General features: G+C 44.6%; 1 pseudogene; it reads left to right on the forward strand.

Annotated features, from left to right (window-relative positions):
* The first annotated feature begins 3,205 nt into the window (after window positions 1-3,205).
* On the forward strand, window positions 3,206-3,952 carry LOC102862401 (annotated as a pseudogene).
* The last annotated feature ends 2,325 nt before the right edge of the window (window positions 3,953-6,277 follow it).

Genomic DNA, 6,277 nt, shown 5'->3' on the forward strand with positions numbered 1-6,277 from the left:
CTCAGGGGCCTTGGGGCCCTTTCTGTCCAGTCCCTCACAGCTCCCTGGCCTCATCCTCTTCTCCCTGCCTCTAGCCTCTCTTCTCCCTGCCTCTGGCCCTCTGTGCTCAGGCACGCCCACTGCCTTGAGGTCAGCCTGTGGAGACCTGCCTCTGTTTCCTGGGCTCAGTACTCTTCCTCTCTCTCGCATCCTTTCGGGATTTGTCCTCATTCAGCCTCTACTCAACAATAGGCTCTCTTTGCACTTCATCTCATGGTGCCATGCAAATACTGCCCTTTTAACAAGGTGACTGTTTGTGGCAACTGTGCATTGGTGCCATCTTTCCCAACAGTGCCTCTGTGCCTCTTTTTGGTGTCACACCAGAGCACCATTCATATACATGCAAGCCAAGTGAATAACTGAAACTATGCAATCTCTCTAGATTGTATAAAAACAAAAAACGAAAGCACTCAGGACAAACAATTTCACATCAGTCCAAGACTGACAGGGAATATGAGCCAGAAGCCGCTAATGGGTAAGAAAGAGAATCAAATGCACACTCATGTTTATTGCAGCTTTGTTTGAAATAGCAAAGAGCTGGAAACAATCCAAGTGCCCATCAACAAGCGAAAGGATAAAGAATCTCTGGAATATTCACACAACAGAATACTATGCAGCACTGAAAAACAAGGAACTCATGAAATATTGTGCAAAAAGGATGACCCTGGAGGACATTATGCTGAGTGAAATATCTCAGTCACAAAAGGACAAAAACTGCCTAATGCCACTGTTGTATAACGGGACTGACATCGGGGCTGAGGGAAGACAAAGAAGGAGGGGAGGAATGATGTATACTCCATTGAAACAGATGAGGGAGAGCACTGTTTAAAAGGGATGTATGAATGTGTATTCTTGTCATGACAGGAGTCCAGAAAGAAGGCTGTACAGTGGAGTGGATTTGGGGGAAGGGGTTGCATAACAATGAAAGAGTTTTTCTTTTACTTCTCAAGGAGAAAAATTAATTGAGGGGGAGGGGGTGGGCAGGGAGAAAAGTACAGCAATGAATGACTGGAAACCCTAAGTCTCTGTAAACTTTTATTAAAATTAATTAAAAAAAAAAGAAAGAGACTCAAAGACAGCTTTCTGGTTTTGAAGGGGAGTGACTTCATAGGAACGCCATGGGAGCCTGAAGGCTGGTGAGCACATTTCTCGGAAAGTGCTCATTTCTGTTGGGGAGATAATGAGTTTGAGATCTCAAAACAACCAGGAAGAACTAAATGTCTGGCAGGCATTAGGCAAGGCATCACCAGTATTAGAAGACATGTTTGGGCATCCCCCACCCCCACCCTGAAAGAGTCTTAAAGGCATTAAAGAATTCTGCAGGGTTCATGTCAAATGTAGATCGTGATTCAGTATATCTGAGGTAGAAATGCAAATTCTGGGCAGGGAGTAGAACCAGAATGAACCAGTCTAAAGCTCTAGTTTGAACCCACTGGCCGCTGTAGTAGAGAAATGTGGCAATTCTCCTTCTATATGAATTTAGAATCTTGGAAGGTCTATGGGGCAGTTCTCTGTCCAACAGACTCAAGCTGTGAGCCAGAATTGACTTATGAGCAAAAGATTCCTGAGGGCTACAGATCCCCGAGTCATCTTTATGGAGGTAAGAGTTGAGGCCATGCAAATGCTCGAACTGGCCAGAGAGAACAGTAGAGGAACTGATTTGTTTTAGAAATTCATGTTCTAACTGTAACAGTGTTCTTGCATTTGTTGCTACAACAATGTGGCTTATTGTGGTTTTGGAAGTGCAAATGCCACAGCATGTTTAGACTTGGGGCCACTAACAAGATGTGAAGGAAAAAGAAAATAAAAGGCGCGTATTTAAATGCAGCCTCGGACAATCACTCCTTATTGTACAGTTTTTGTGTCTACTTTGAACTTTCTTGGGCTCTGGATCCCACTTGATTTGTGCCTAGCTTGATTTGTTAGCGCATCCATCCCCTCTCGTTTAGTCTGGCTTGGATTTGTAACAGTGGCTGGCTGGTTTTCGGGGTTGTCAATCCAGAAGCCCAGTGGGATTTTCAGTGGCGCTTGAAGAGAGATGGCATCGTGGTGCCTCTGAATAGAGGAGATCCAAAAGGTCAAGATGCTGCCTTTGTGCAGGGCTGTATTCCAGAGTGTTCTATGCTCAGTGATGGACATAAAAGGGTCCCAGGGAAGGAGAAGTCATGGGTCTGTTTGGGAAGAAGAGAGCATAGAATGAGTTTTATAGACTTTAGACTTGAAATCCATGAAGAGTGATAGCCCAGACAAATAAATGAATGGCAATGTCCCACCAGATGACAACAGATATGTGCAGAAATGAAAGAACTACCCAACTTCCCATCAACAAATGAATGGATAGAGAAGCTGTGGTATATTCACACAATGGAATACTATGCAGCACTGAAAAACAAGGAAGTCATGAAATATTATACAAAATGGGTAAACCTGGAGGACATTATGCTGAGTGAAATAGCTCAGTCACAAAAGGACAAATATGCATAATGCCACTGTTGTAGAAAGGAACTGACATTGGGGTTGGGGGGAACCTAAGAAAAGAGGGGATAGGTAATGTATTGATGTACAGATGAGGGAGAGAGCTACTTAAAAAGAATATATGATTAGGTATTATTTTCACGACAAAAGTCCAGAATAAGAGCTGCATAGTAAAGCGGACTGAAGGGGGGTGGGTGGTTGTATAACAAAGAAAGAATTTTTTTTTTCTTTTCAAAGAGAAAAGTGAGCTGGGTGGGGGAGGGGAGGAGTGGGCAGGGAGGAAAATGCACAACAATGTATGAACGGAAATCCAGAGTCTGTGTAAGCTTTCGTTAAAATTTCAATTAAAAAAAGAAAGCAAAGACTAGAAGTGAAAAGCAGTATCTCAAGAAATATCATTGAGGCACCAAGCAAGAGCCTGCACCCAAGAACAGAGCTGTCTGTACCTCCCTTAGAATCGGAGACCAGAAATGAGAGGTTACGCCCACGAGAAGGAGCCTTCCTTCCAGCATGTCTCCCCGATTCTCAGGGCACTGACTGAGGAAGATGTGGGGGCACCCAGAGATAGGAGAGGCCATGCCCGGCCCAGGAAGGCCAGGGAGCACAGTGCCATTGGAGGCAGGCACAGCTGACGTCTAACAACAATAGCAGTTGTTCCAGGAGCTGGCAGGCAGAGCCCAGGAAGTAGACTATGGACGGTTTGCTGCAGGTCCCAGATGGGCGGCTGGTGTGGGGAGTGGCTCTAAGCATTTTCCTTGTAAAAGAAGACATCAAGGATCCATCCCTTACCTGACGCAGGCAGCCCTGCTGGAATTAGAAGCCAAGTATAGGGTTGGATGCCTTTAATGCGGCTGGAGGGATCTTGAACCTACCACCTGCTGAAGCTTGACTGCCAGGAGCAGTCCTGTTGTTTGAACCTGATGGAACTCCACCTGCAGAGTTCCTATTGGACTGAGATCAGACAGACCCCTGGGCTTCATCCCTGGAACCCCAGGGCCAAGATGGATCTTAGCAGATTCACTGAAAAGAGGTAAAAGTTGATTGCCAAGTACAAGATATCTTTCTACTCCTTTTCCTTTCCTTTGGCTGCTGTGAAGTGTATGGTAGGCATCGGTGGTTGGCATGAAGAAGCATACAAAGGCCAAGAAGGTCCTGCTGGAGATAAGCAAGTTCTTTCAGATTCAGGGTGATTACTTGGATCTTTTTTGGTGACTGAAGTGTGACAGGCAAAATTGGCACTGACATCCAGGACAACAAATGCAGCTGGCTCGGGATACAGTGTCTGGAGCGGGCCTCTCGGGAGCAATGCCAGGTCCTGCAGAATTACGGGTAGAAGGAGGCTGAGGCGGCCTTGGGGAAGGCACTGTATGAGCAACTGGAGCTGCCTGCTGTGTTCAGGCAGTAGGAAGAAGAGAGTTTCAGCCCCTGCAGAGGCTAATGGAGCAGTCCACTGCTCCCCGCGCCCAGCCTTCTTCCTAGGCCCAGTACTGCAAGATCTGCAAGTGGAAAAACAGCCTCGAGAGGGTGAGGATGGGGCGCAGGAGGCTCTTAATAAATTATTGTTTTTAAAAGATAGAGAGATATCATTGAAGGACAGTGTAGGAAAATAGACCAGAATTCTTCTCCCAGTTTTATATCCCTTTTCAGTTCCCCTGATGTTGTCACGCCACCATACTCTGAACGTGGAGGGCTTGTGAGGAAAAGAGAGGAAGCATTTAACTGAGTTAAATCTGAATCAAAGGATTAAAAGCTGAATCCACTGATTTAATTTTTTGGTGTTTATTAAGGTTTCAAGCTCTGGGGGCCTAGAGACAAGAAGCTGCACTGCAGTCCTGAAGGCACGCAGTTCGAGGCCACCAACAGATCGCTGGAAAAGGGTGGGCAATCTTCCAAGCGATTACCTGCTTTTGAAAACCCACTGGAGGGTCATCTATGAATTGGTTCCTATTCTATAGTCCACAACACAACACAAGGTTTCAACCTGCATTTTAAACAGGTACAATATAAATATTCAGAGAAAGAAATGATAATTACAAATATGTGGCTTTGAGGCCTGAACATTCATGTTATAGGATAACACACTCAACCTTTTGTGGAACTTTTTTTTAAATATTTCTGTTTTCAATGATAAATAAAAATGTGATGTGTATTTTTAAGCTTCCATCTCAGTCTACAGTCCACTCTGACCCCTGTAAACATGCAATTTTATTTTGAAGTTCCTAATGGGTAGGAATATTTCACAGAGATAAAAATGTCTACCCAGGAATCCCCAAACAAAATAAAACAAAGGAAACAGACACGCATAAAACCAAAACAAAACAAGACCGCTTTCCCGCATCTTCTCATGTGCATTTTCATTTTTGTGGAAAGGAGTAATGAAAAAGGAGAGATGATCCCAAGGTCATGCAATAATAGGGTCAAGCGTCCAAGATGGACGACATAGGCTTTGTCCAACTGAAAGCATTTGCCCTATCTGTAACGCAAAATAGGAGGGGTACTCTTTCCCAGTAACTTTATTATGTTTTTTCTTAGAGTTATTTTCATTTGATTTAATGACATATTTATTCTTGAGCCATAAGTTTTTGTTCCTTCAGTTTCTTCTGGGAGATCTTTTTCTTCTGGGCTGCCTCCTCTTCTGGTTTAGGAACAATCTGTCCCTTTTCAGGAAGGATCATCTCAATATGGCGGGGGGAGCGCATGGAGGGGTTAACCCCACCATGAGTTCTGTATGTGCAGCAGTGCATCTTGGGCGCTTTGGTCACCTGGATGTGCTCAATGACCAGAGAATCAACATCTAAATCCTTAAGTTCAGCATTACTATTGGCATTTTTAAGCATCTGTAGCAAAAACTCGGCATTCTTTTTGGGCCACTGACCCTGTAACTCCCACTGTTTGGCCTGGGCACACCTACCAGCTCCACCATTGTAACGTCAGAAGGGCACACACTACTTTTGCAAAGTGACATCTTCCAGATACTTGGTGGCTTTCCAGATATGCGTACACTTGATGGCCTGGGCAGTTTCCTGGGTGTTCTTAAAATGGACCCAGAGATTTGAGCCCCTTGATTTGCATGATTTTATGGGATTTTTCGGGTCAAGTGAGTAGCGAACCATTCTGGCAGATCACCTGAGGCCTCTCGCTGGAAAAGGAAGAGCAGAGGCTCCTGGGAGAATTCATGAGAACCAAATCCTACCATGCTTTTTAAGAAGGTATGTACTGGCAAAACATCCTTCCTACTTTCCTGATGTAAGTCTTAACTGATCCATAGCTGACCCTCCAGCAGGTTTTCAGGGGCAATTAGTTGCCAGGGAGATTACCTATCTTTGTCTCATACAGCAACTGGTGGATTTGAACAGTGTGCCTTTGGGTTGGCAGCACAACTCCTTACCACTAAGCCACTTAAGTGGATAAATGTTCTATGCAATAATCTTCTTTCCTTTAGTCTGTGATAGAGAAATCTGTGACTTCAAGCAATAGGTCATTATTAAGAACTAACTTCCACGTTTCCTTCTAGTTTTACATTAAGACGACTGCTCTGAGGGAGCTCTGGTGGCCTAGCAGCTAAGAAGAGGTACCCTGCAATCCCGAACGTACGTGGTTCAAATCCACTAGATGCTCTGCTGGAGAAAGAGGGGCAATCTCCTCCTGTAACAGTCAGATCCAATTAGTACCTACAACCAGGAGAAGATAACATAGATGAATGGGATCTTCTAAGACTCAAATCCCTATGCACATCCAAAAACTTCTCCAGTAGGGTAAAAAG

Source organism: Elephantulus edwardii, unplaced genomic scaffold, assembly GCF_000299155.1.
Source record: "Elephantulus edwardii isolate Elephantulus edwardi_28Jun2011 unplaced genomic scaffold, EleEdw1.0 scaffold00048, whole genome shotgun sequence".
Lineage (NCBI taxonomy): Eukaryota > Metazoa > Chordata > Mammalia > Macroscelidea > Macroscelididae > Elephantulus > Elephantulus edwardii.